Raw genomic sequence first — 12,852 nt, 5'->3', positions numbered from 1 at the left:
ACCCAGGGATCAAACCCATGCCCTCTGCATTGGTAGCATGGACTCTCATGCACTGGACCACCAGGGAAGTCCTTGAGTGAAATATTTAGGAGATTTGAATTTAGTCCTGGCTTTGCCACAAAATCACTTATTTCAGGTTTTGATTCTAAGCACAGATTATTGACACCAGTTGAGGATTTGATGCTAACCTGATGCCAGTCTGAGCGGCCCAGGAGGAGGGACAACAGCTTCAGCACCCTGGACCCCAGTATCTATATACCTGGGGCTTCTTTGGGGTGCTCTGTCAGATGCAGAAGCAGCCCAGATCATCATGTCCAGTGGCCTCAAAGGTCACAGGTTTCTCACCTTCCTTTCCTCTCCTGATTCCCCTCAAGGATCGTGGGCCTTGCAAAGCAGTGTTGGGGAGACTATGGGAGTTCTGTACTCTGCTCTTCTCAAGTTCGATACTCACTTGCTCTGTAACAGCTGGAGGAGTGCTGTTCCTCTGTCGGGACTTAGTTCCTTATTTGTGAAACAGAGATTTGGACAAAACAGGAGCTGAGAGGCATTTTTGTCTTTTTTTTTCTTTCTTTTTTTTTGCATGACAGCAAATTGAGGAAAAACAAAATGAGGACAAGTTTTGGGAAACGTTTCTTCTTTCTCTAATTCAAAATGTAAATGACATTTAGAGAACCAAAAGTTGCATAGAAGATGCTTAACTCTTTCTCTGTGGTCATCATCACTAACATGTATGTGAGGACTAGAGTGTGCCTGATACTGTGCCATGTGCTGAACATGCTTGAGGTGGTTTAGTGAAGCCTTGTGAAGGCATCTTTATCCCTATTTTAGAGATGAGAACATAGAAGCTTGTAGAGGTTAACCAGCTGCCTGATGTTATCCTGCTGCCAGAATTTGAGGACAAGATGCCATATTCCTGACTCTTAGCTACCATGCTGTCATGCTCTCAGTTCATCCTCAGGCATGAAGAACCTTTCTATGGCTTATGTTCCATGATTTTGAGATTTTTGTGGACTCCGCCTCCTCAGAAGTTACTCCTTTGGTGGCCCTGGAGAAGAGATGGATCTCTGCAGAGTGGAGGCCAGGCCTTGGTACTTTCATTGATGATCAGTTTTTCCTCCCTCCAAAAAACATCTGGGCCACATGCAGAGGTGGGGCTTCCTCAGCCTCTGTGTCTAGGCTGAACTCCAGCCACCAAGGATGACAGGGACAGAGGTACTACCTGCTTCCTTTCTGCTCTGTTGCCCAGAGCACTGCCTTTTGAGGATAGGAACTCTTTTTCAAAGTCCTCAACTCCTAATGAATGAACAGAGCAGAAGCATGGCTTTTGACATTGGATAACTTCTGAAACCTGCTAGTCTCATGGTTAGATGGTCAGGCTCTGAGGTTCCAGACATGGGCCCTAATTTTGATTCTGCCTTTTATAACTTTCAATCTTGGGCAAATGACTTATTTTCTCTTGGCCTCAGTTTCCTCATTTATAATAGAACACTCTCAGTCTCTTATAGGCCAAGTTCTTGTGAGGACTAAGTGGCTAATGATGCAAAATGTTTGTTTAACACCATGCTCATGAAATCTGAGCTACTAGCATAGCAACCCACTCTAGTATTCTTGCCTGGAGAATTCCATGGACAGAGGAGCCTGGCGGGCTCCAGTTATGGGGTCACAAAGAGTTGGACATGACTGAAGGACTTAGCATGCACGTATCTTCCTTTTTATCCTGAGGGAGGGAGTTAGTGATATTGAGCTGTCTTGGGCTACAATTTAGGGGTAGAGAGATGAGCTAGAGCAACTAGAATGCAGGGGAGGGATACAAACCATGACAGTGATAGTAACAATAGTATCAGTGATGCTCCCTTACAACTGGTGTAGCTCAAGGAAGTTTATAAAATGCATGCAAATAAATATGCATGGACACATATATAGCTTTTGTTGATCCTTCACATGACCCTGGAAAGTAAGGAAACCATATTACATGATATATTGATATCATAGAGACCATAGCTATGTTTACCTTGATGGGTACCGGATATGAGGAGGTGCGAATTCCTTTCTGATCTCTGGGAAGAATGGGGTCATTTGGGAGGGCAAACCGAGAACCAGTGCCAAGGGACCTGTCTCTGATTCATATACTGCATTTTTAAAAGAGCAGGCTAAGGGTGGACACAGCTACTTGTAGGAGGTGGTGAGTTTCCATAAGCCTGAAAGTAGGCATGCAGTAGGCACGTGTTAGATTGTGACCATCCCGCCCAGCTCTCTATCTGGCTTAATTGTGAGAGTCCAGGGATCTGGAAAATTGCATATGATTAACTCAACAGGTAGAAAATGATAATCCTATGAGTCCCAGACATCCGTGATCTCTTTCACCTTCCCCTCCCTGGCACAGGCATGGCTGCACCTTTGTAATAAGATTAGCACAGTTGGAATGTCATTTCTGCAGGACTGAGGTGGCCAGTCTGGTCTGCCTGCAGCCTTCTGACTTGAATTCCACATTTGCTTCTTGCCACTTTGGTCTTGCTGTGCTGGTCTGGGAGAGGGATGGGCAGAAATGGCTCAGAGTGCCGATGCCAAGGTGGTAGGGGGAGGGGGTCGATGAGAAGTGTGGATGTCGGCAGGGTACCAGCCAGTGGAAAGGGGCAAGTGGTCAGACAGATGAGAAAAGAACAAATGGAACTGAGCCCATGGGTGGGCTGATGCCTGTCTGTGGGGGCAGGGAATGCCAAGTTGAAAGGAAGCAACACTGTTGATCCCTGCCTCAAGGGTCCGCTGGAGGAAGCTTCCACAGATTTGACCATTTCATGAGTCTTGGATTTTCATGGCAAGGAAACAGGCAGATCTGCATGTTGAGAATTTGAAACCACAATCCTTCTGAGACATGGTCCCTGAACTGAGTCATCCATTATTAATTCATTGGGTACCAGATACGTACTAGGCTTGGTGAGGTAGTGGATTGGGAAGACGTCTGGTTAAATGTCCTGATTTGATCTTGGGCAACGCATTGAATGCCTCTGAGCCTCTGTTTGCTCATCTGTAAAGTGGGGATCTGAGTGCCTGCTCTGTGCTCTTCACAGGGTTATTTTGAAGCTAGAATGAGGCCATATGTGTGGCCTTGAAGCAACCCTTTCTTTAATGGGTGTAGAAGGAAAGAGGGCATGGTAGAGAATTGATTTTCATTGTAAATCCCCATCTCCAAAAAAGTAACCATGAGCCAGTTTATAAAGCCATGATTCTGGGTTCTTAATGAAGATTGAGCATTTCTCTTTCTGCTAGGCTGGGTTAAAGGCAAATTTGGAGCCAGACAACTCTGAAATGCAAACCTGGCCTCCCCAACTGGCAGTTCTGTGATGTCAGGCAAGTGAAAACAGATGATGCCCGCTTCTCTGACCACTTTCTTGGGCATTGAAAGAGAGAGTGTATGTAATGCTGTCGGACAGTGGCTGGCTTCTAGAAAGTTATGTGACTGAGAAGCCGAATAATCTGATACTCTTCTAGTTGATATTCTTTAAATAATTTTGTCACTATATAGAGGAGAGGGGCTATGCTATTAGGGAAAATGGCAGCACCATCTCTGTTTGCTTGTCCCAGAGAGGAAGGAATTCAAGAGACTCCTGGTTTACTCCTTAGAAGGCATTCATTACAACCATCTGAAGGGTAAGCAGAATCTTTGCCAACTTCTAGAAGGCAACAAAGACACCTGTCACCCTTTGGTTTGACTCTGCCTATAAAACAATGTCAGTTTTCTTCTCTTCATGCTTTTGTTTGTAAGGCCAGTCCTGGGCCAAACACATCCTCAAATTAGCTGATACATGCTTTTGCTTTTTCCCTCCACAGAAGGGGTATCCCGGGACTTCCCTTTCTGTCCAGTGATTAAGACTTTGCCTTCTAACGCAGGGTGTGTGGATTCAATCCCTGGTCAGGGAGCTAAGATCCTACATGCCTCTTGGCCAAAAAACTAAAACATAAGAACAGAAGCAATTTTGTAATAAGTTCAGTTAAGACTTTAAAGATAGTCCACATCAACAAAAATCTTTAAAAAGAAATGGGGGTATCCATCATCAGCAGCTCTCTGGAGGCATCCTTAGATATAGTGAAGAGATCATGAATCAGGGGTTCATATGCCAGTCCCAGCTAACCCAGTTTTGCTTCTGTGAATTTGGGTGCATCTCTTGACCTTCCTAAGCGCTGGCCTTTAATTGATAAAACAGATGTGCTTATCTCTACTCTGCCTATCATTCAGGACAGTGCTATGGATCAAGACAGACCATATTTATGAAGGAGCTTTGTAGCTGCAGAATTCTGTGGCAATGTGAAATATTGTTATTCCAGAACAACCATCACTTGAAGGAAAAGAATCAAATTGAGTGAGTGGAATTTTGTGTGTGTGAATTGATAGGATGAGAATAGATTTTTCAGGGACTTCCAAAAGCACTCCACAGCTTCCTGTCCTTGCTAGCTGGTCAGTCAGTACACTTTGCCTCCATCATTTTTCTCTCTTTCTAGACTCTCATTTATCTATGCAGTCTCTCTCAAATCCACACAGAATTTATGCATTTGGTGTGCTTCCATCAAAGGCAGCACATGTAAGGCAAAGTTGATGGCCTATTGTAAGTGTCCGATCTCTGCTACAGAACAGAAATAAACATGAACAAGACATCCCTGAAGCAATTTGATAGGAGATACAGACGGAGACAGAGGAGTAGAGGGAGAGAAAGTAGAGAGAGACCCTTTGCTAATAGACTCCTTCTGAAAAGATGAATAAGATAGACTTTTATGGACAGAAAGGAACCCATTTGAAGCCTTATTGCTGCCTTAACACGAAGTCTTTTCAGAGAACTTTTGTCTTATTTGTGAGTTCACCGTCACAGCATCCCCCAGAAGACAGGTTAGCAGGAAGGTTTTCTTTTCCCTGATAGCACAGAAGAAAATGGAGGCAGACAGAAGTCAGAATGGTGATACTGGTGCCTGCAAGACGGTTTGGGCAGGAAGAATTTGAATATGGTCAAACCAATTTGAAACCAGTTGCTACCATAGAGCAATTGGTTCGAGCTCAGTTACTAACATTCTTTTTCTTAATTAGTTATTAAACAGCTCTTAGTTGGTCACTGATTGAAGAACCAGAATTCCTCTTGTTGTCAGAGATAGAAATATAACTCAAAATAGCTTAGGCAAGAGACCAGCAATGGTCTCCCACCACTGAGAAGTCCAGGTAAGGGCTAGTCTCAGGGGCTCAGAGGACATTAGAACTCTTTCCCTCCAGCCTGCATCTTGGCTGGGCTGAGTTGTCTTTGTTCTTGTCTACTGCAGAGGAGTCTGGAACTCTATGATTCAGAAGATAGCCCTTGGATAACTTTAGCTTGAACTAAAAATGGAAGGCCCCCCTTGTCATTCAAACTTCAGATTAAAAATGTCCCAGGGAAGAGTTCTTAATTAGAACTGAATTTGGGTCACGAGATCACATCTCGCCCAATCATTGTGGCTGGTGCAAAAAGGGACTATAATTGCCTGGCAGGGATATGGGGAGGGGCAGGGTACTTCAGCACCACCTGGACCACATGATTACAGGGTGATGGTAGCAGTTCCCCAAAGGAAGGGCTGCCAGGTGGCAAAACCCACAGGTGTTACTCTCAGTATTGTATTGATTTTTTTAGTGGTTTCCCCATAGCTGAGAATTTAGTTTTTATATAATCACTAAATGGTTTCTAAGCACTTCATTAGGCTGATGACTCAGTCAAATTAACAGTTTTTTTCTTCCTAAGTGAGTTTGTGTGTAAAGACAGAACCTCTAGTTCACAACCCATTTTTTGGAAAGAAAAACCAAAATGATTTTTTTTAATGATTATAGTTTCAAGGCAAGATGACAAAAAGGCTAATGAGGTGTTTTATTTTATTTTTTAATCTAGATAATGAAGTCTTTTAAAAAATCATTCTTTTCCTCCCAAAATTGTTTGGGATAACTTTAATTTTCCACTTCAAACTCCATATACATCCAGCCTCATGCTTGTCTGCTGAATAATCAATTTCAGCTATCTCTTCATGACTGCTTTTTAAGGTAACTACATCAAAACAAGGGCTTCCTAAATGTAAAAATACAGCATTGCCTTCAGTAACCTTTAATTTTCCATTCTGAACTCTTTGCTCTCCTTCCTATGCTTATCCTGTTCTTCAGGTGTGTCTTTGCCATTCCTATCAAATGCTAATATCAAGAAAACACCTTGTAATAGGCATTGAAATACAGTTTGAATTTGCTAGATATTTTTGTTTACCAAGAGCACATATAAAGAAACTTAACTTTGTGGAATAAAAAGCTTTATCCTGGATAAGGAATCTGGGGAACACAGTGAACACCAAGGAAACATTTGGGGGAAATTTGCATCACAATCCTGGAGTCCCACCATCTAGGCATTTGCCTGCTTTATTCAGATTTGAGACTAGTCTTAGTTTTAGCTGCCTTAAACCAAAACCAAAAAACAAAACAAAACAAAAACCCACCTTGCTCAGATCGTGGTTTATCCAGACACACTTAACTAGCCCTACCTATGTGTGTGTATGTGTGTGTTAGTCCCTCAGTCTTGGGGTCGCACAGACTTGACTCATTGCGACCCCATGGACTGTAGCCCACCAGGCTCCTCTGTTGGGCTCCTCTGTCCATGGAATTCTCCAGGCAAGAGCTAGAAAAAAAGGCCAGACATTGATTTGTCAGGTTGTTTGAGTGTGAGAAGATCTCTTTGCTGCATGCAGAGTACCCTGGACTTGGAGACAGAACAGGTAGCTTCTAGCTAGTCTTGGTTTTAATTGGGAACTTACACGACCCTGGGCAAGTCATTTACTCTCTGGGGCCTCAAGTTTACTTTTTTTCTTTTTTAAATATAGTTTTTTTTTTTAATATAAAATATAGTTGGATAAAATAATGATTAGATGATTTCTAAGGTCCCTACTAAACCTTTCAGGACTGTTTTGATTCACATTCATTGATGTAAAACACTCATCCAATGGAAATGCAAGTCTGTCTCCCCAAGGATATGTGAGCGTGAGATCAGACAGTATATATGAAATGCCCAGCTCAGAGCAGATGTTCAACACATCACCACTGATTGTTGTACCACATGGTTCCCGTATCTTAGTGTTTATGGATTGACTTTGTGGCCCGCTTTCTTTGTTGGTAGCAGCAGCCTTACTGTGGCAACAGTTCAAAAACACACAACAGCATCCTTATGTAAATACGCCCAAGGATCCCCTGCCATGCGATGCTTGTGAGACACTGTTGTCAACATTTCTGAGGGGCCCAAACCCTGCCATCCACCAGGAACGGAGGAGGTTTTGCTGCAGCAGGGGTGGTGACGGTCCTTCCTCATCTCGTGATTTATGAATTCACCATGGTTCCCTTTATTGAGTATAGACAGGGGTCAGAACCCTTCTTTGTGTCTTTGGTGGTTCAGTCCCTCTTGGTGCCCTTGAAGTCACTGGCTCCTCCCCTGGTGGCTAATTGCGTAGTCAAGCAAATGCCACCCATAGGTGGTGGGTCCGTCTCCTCCCAGTAGTGTCCTTCTGGTTTTTTTTTTAAACTAGAACTGTTATGAGGACAGATGGCTTTCTATGATTTGTTCCCGTGTTATAGGAATTATGGGAATTCTAGGTAGCTGAGTTTTTCCTTCCGCTTCTGGGCTGTTCTTGGCTCAGGTATAGAATTGGGATGCTCCTTCTGCCTCACAGTCTTCCCGCCTTGGGGATGAAGTGAGAGGAGTGGCTTGAAGTGCTTACACAGTGCCTGGCATATAGTAGATGCCTGAAATATGCTTCTTGCTGAACATAATACCTAATTTCTGAGTGAATTTCTTTCTCATCCCACAAAACTTCAATTCCCTATTTCAGAATGAATTAAGTAACAGCTCCCGATGTCCAGTCCAGCCTTCTTATTGCTCACCTTGGCCAAGGGGTGCCAGTTGTATTGGGTTCATGCCCTTTCCCAAACAGGTCCCACCTATTCCTGCCTTCATGCCCTGGCTTGTTCTGTTTCCCTTCTTTGATGGTCTTCTCTTGTATGTCTGACTGTGTAATGTCTACAGACCCTCAAGGCAACACACACGTCATCTCCTCCTCTGACTATTTCCCCAGTCACGAATGATCTCTGCCTCTTCTGTACACCAAAGGGCATTTCAGCTCTACCTTTCCCATTCATCAAGTCATTCAGCAAATGTTGACTGAGGATCTATTACATTCTGGCATTATGCTGAAGCAGACAGGTCCCTGATCTTGTGAAGGCATCATCTAGATTGGAGGGGTAGATTTTGGAGTGCCCTTTTTATTTTTTAGTTTTATTTATTTATTTTGGCTGTACTGGGTTTTCCTTGCTTTGCACAGGCTTTCTCTAGTTGTGGGCGAGTGGGGGCTGCTCTTTGCTTGTTGCACAGCACAGGCTTTAGGTGCACAGTCTTTGGTTGTTTAGCAACATACGGGCTCAGGAGTTGTGGTACATGGGCTTAGGTGCATGGCATGTGGGATCATCCCAGACCAGGGATTGAACTCGTATCCCCTGCACTGACAGATTCTTATCCACTTTGCCATTCGGGAAGTCCCCAGAGTGCTATTTTTAGAAGCTGGACTCAAGATGATGAGTAGCCTGTGGAAGGCTGGATCCAGGAACTGCCTTTTAAAAAAAAATCTATCTTCAACCTCACGTTATACATAATTGTGTTTACGAGTCTTATTTTTCCTTCCTGACTCTCTCAAAGAGGCAGGAATATCCCTTTTTTGCCTTCATATTCCCTATGGCATCAGCCTGTGGACATGGGTGCTTGTTGTCTACTTTTTTAGGGAGGAAGAGTGTATATTCTGGGGTTAGAAATGAAGCTTACTAGGTTTTTTGGGGAGTGGATAGGTCCTACTGTTAGGTTTCTCTGGCTCTGGGTGCAGTCACTTGCAAAATGTGACCAGGCAGAGCGTGAGCTGCTCAGGTGAGCAGAGGCCTCTGCTTTCTCCTCCATCAAGCTGTCAGTTCTGTCTGGATGCCTCATGGACCCCAGCCTTGGCTTCTGTGCACTCTGTACATTTATGCTACTGGCCAAACTCTTCTGGCCTCAACCTGCTTCTCTAAACTCAGTTTCTTCCTTGTCTAAATTCATGTGACTGTTTATTCTCTCTGATGTTCACCTGGCTCAGAATCCTTGCCCTTTTACTGTTCAGGCTTATCTTGCATTCATCCATATCCCAAGGATTGAGATGCTATACTTGTGGAGACAGGGCTTCTTAGCCTCCGTGCTATTGATATCGTGGGCTGGATAATTCTTTGTTGTGGGAGGCTGCCCTGTATGTTGTTGAATGTTTAGCAGCATCCCTGGGCCTCTACCTACTAAACTGCAGTAGCAGCCTCTACCCCCAGTTATGGTAACAAAAAATATCTCCAGACTTTGCCAAGTGTCCCAGGGGCACAAAATCACATCTGGTTGAGAACCACTCACATAAGGCTACAACCAAGGGGGTTTGAGATCAGTTAGATTAATCTCCCTTATCTTATTTCACAAACAAGGCCACTGAGGCTCAGAATAGGGAAATGAATTGCCCAAGATGGCAACCACAAATTGGCTATGATGGAGGCTGTAGACAAAATATTTTCTGTCTTAGTCGCATGCTTTTCCTTAGCATGCTGAAATCTCCTTAGGAGACGATCAGTGAAAGGGAAAAGGCAGTGACTCTGGAGAGAGACAAACTGGGATTAGAATCTTGGTCAAGTTATTGATGCCCTTGGGTTCTGAAACACTCTGAGCTTCCATTTCCTCCCGTGGAATAGAGGGGTGATAGATTCCCACCTCCCAGAATAGTTCTGAGGATTCAATGAGATGTTTGTGAAGCTCTAATGCTCTACTTGGTATGCAGTTAGTGCTGAGCAAAGGCTGGTTCCCTCCTCCCCTGTATGTAGTGCTATAAAAATGGTGAGCATACCATTGAGGAAGAAGTTAGAGTTGTCCCCAGCAGGACCCAGAGTGCCTGTGAAAGATGAGGCTGATAGGCTGTGATTTCTGGTGGATGATATTCAAAATGCAGGTGGTGGGATTTGGTTCTATAATGGAAACAGCCAAGTAGTTTTCCAGTTTGGAAAATAACTGGCTGTGTTGAAAGCTGACTCATCTGACAGACTTGTTTTTTTTTCTCCTCCCCTTTCCTGAGCATGCTGCTCTGATGATTATATCCTATCTCTAATGTCTTTTTCTCTGCTCCCCCACCCCAGCAGAATATTATTATTAATATTACAAACATGCCTAAAGGGTAAAGAAACATTTAGAGCCCAAGTATCCTAGCCTTCCCTTGTATCAGATTAATGTAATGGTATTTTCTGTCCTGGGGCCATGGAGATTTGACTGCCATCAGGTAACCAGGGTTACCTGAACCAGGGTTCTGGTGTTGGTCTGGCCAATTATAGATAATCCTAATTAGTACTTTGAAATTTTGAGTTTTCATGAGCATTTTCTTTATCCCTGTGATGGCCTGATTGTAGTAGTGCTCAATCTTGGCTGCACATTGTAATCACCTGAAAGTTCAAAACAAAACAGTAAAAGAACAACAACCATGCATGCACTCAGAAAATCTGGATTTGGAGATGCATCTTGGGCATTGGTGACTTTATTTAAAGTTCCCTACATGACTCCAGAGTGCATTTAGAGTCTAGAGTCACTGCCTAATTTGACACTAGATGTCCCATTTCTTTGATAGGAAAATGAGGCTCAGGTAGTTAATTTTCTTGTCCAAGGTTGAAAAGACCAGAGGAGAGGAAGCCAGGCATTGTGAATCCTCATCTCATCTACTGGCCTTTCCACTCCAGTACATTGCTTCTCTGCTCAAGGTGTGATCTGGAAACTTCAAGAAACAAAATTTGTTTCTGAAAATTACAAAGCATTCTATTAGGGTCATTTGTCAGTGGCCAGACTCACACCAGGGACTTCCCAGGTAGCTCAGTGGTAAAGAATTTGCCTGCCAATGCAGGAGATGCAGGTTCGATCACTGAGTCAGGAAGATCCTCTGGAGGAGGAAATGGCAACCTGCTCCAGTATTCTTGCCTAGGAAATCCCATGGACAGAGGAACCTGGCCAGGCTATAGTCCATGGGGTTGCAAAAGAGTCGGACATGACTGAATAACTAAACAGTAGCAGCAGCAACATGATAGAAATGGACCTCCATGGATATTTTTTCCTAGAGGGAACATTAGCATTTGGTGAGGAAGGAACTTGCCGTCTTGTCTCTTATGAGAATAAGTTGATTTTGGACACGATTTTTGTGATATTTATGCCCATTTTTGTAGGGCCTTGTTGACCTCCTCTTAACATATGTCAGGGTGTTACTTAGCAGATAACCTGAACAGGGCTGCAGAGATGTGAAGATAAAGTAAGGAACATTAGAGGGTATATATTTCAGCTTTCACATCAGTGGCATCGCCTCCAGGGGCTGTCTCATTCTACCATGGGGATACTTGGACCATTATGAACTCCTTCTTTAGTCCCACAACTGATCCTGGTCTTGTCCACTCAGAAGCTAGCTCCACTTCCTCTGGACAGCCGTGAGGAGCCTTCTCCAGGCTGAAGCAGCTATTCTGCAGGGGAGCCTGCTTTCCAGCCCCCTTTCCAGCCTGCCTGCTACTCTTTAGCCTGAGTATTGATATTTTAAAAGGGCCCAAAGTGACTCTCTCTCCTCTTTTCCTTTTGGGCTAATCTTGTCTAGATTAGTGATCTCTCATGCCCCAAGAGGACAGACTGACTTTCCGAAAGCTGTGGCCCGTATACCCTGCACCATTCCATTTGCAGTTACTTTGGTATTAGAGGAAGGCAGAGGACTATTTGCCTGTGATTTTCCTGTTCACCCCTGATTTTCCAGTTCATATTATAACCTGGTTCACAACGAGGTGGGTAATGTAAAGCCTTTGGGTTCCTGGCAGAATCTTGGCTCTGTCACTTACAAGACGGTGAGGAGGTTGTGATATCTCTTTTAAGTCTGGGATTCCTCATTTCTTATGGGCCCCTGTCACGCTTTAGGAGATATGAAGAGTGCTTAACATAGTGAGTGCTCAGTGCATAGTAACCTATGCTCTTATGGCCATCATGATCACTATCCCAACTATTTGATGGGAAGGTGACAGACCGGTTTTCTCCTTGTGGTAGCTGGTGCTAAGGGCTTCCTTATTCAGAAGCACCCTAGATGCTGGAGGTGACCGCGAGTGGGTCTGAACAGTGACTGAAACCTCACACAAGTCTGCTAGGTTCTTTCCCTTCCGCCAACCCTTTTAAACCGTGGTAGTCACTGCTTGAAATGCCACTGTTATTTTAGACCTCTGGGCCCTTCTAATGTGCAGAGTTCCCTAGTAAAGAAAACACTTGAAGCTGCTCTTAATCATTGGTATTTACGTGTCAAAAAATGTCAGGTCCTTTACAGAGTCCATCTTGCTCGAGTGGAAGAATAACTTTCAGGCAAGAAGAGGGGTCTTGTGGTCTGAGGACAACTGTCTCTTTAAAAACCTGATCTAGATTTGGTTTCAGTTGTGACTCTGCACATCATAGGTACACCTGGACTCCAGCTGGGGGCATGTCTGGAAGACATTCCGTGTGAACCATCCAGTTCCCTAGAGGTGTTGTGACCACTGCAAGTTAAACCCTGCTCCTTACGCAGTTGGAACCATAACCCTTGAAAACCAATACCATTCTGTCTTTTTGTTGTTGTTATCTCATTTGGGTGAATAAACCACAGTGATCTAGTTCATGTGCAATGACTTTGTTTGAAGAACTCTTCTTGAGTCAGGAGTATCGGTCACCATTGAAAATGCACTGAACTTAGGCTTAACAATAAGGAAATAACATAGTTTAGTGCTCTGGCTTC

Source organism: Bos javanicus, chromosome 7, assembly GCF_032452875.1.
Source record: "Bos javanicus breed banteng chromosome 7, ARS-OSU_banteng_1.0, whole genome shotgun sequence".
In the NCBI taxonomy this organism is placed as follows: domain Eukaryota; kingdom Metazoa; phylum Chordata; class Mammalia; order Artiodactyla; family Bovidae; genus Bos; species Bos javanicus.
The sequence above is the reverse complement of the archived record's forward strand: the minus strand, read 5'-3'. Positions refer to the sequence as shown.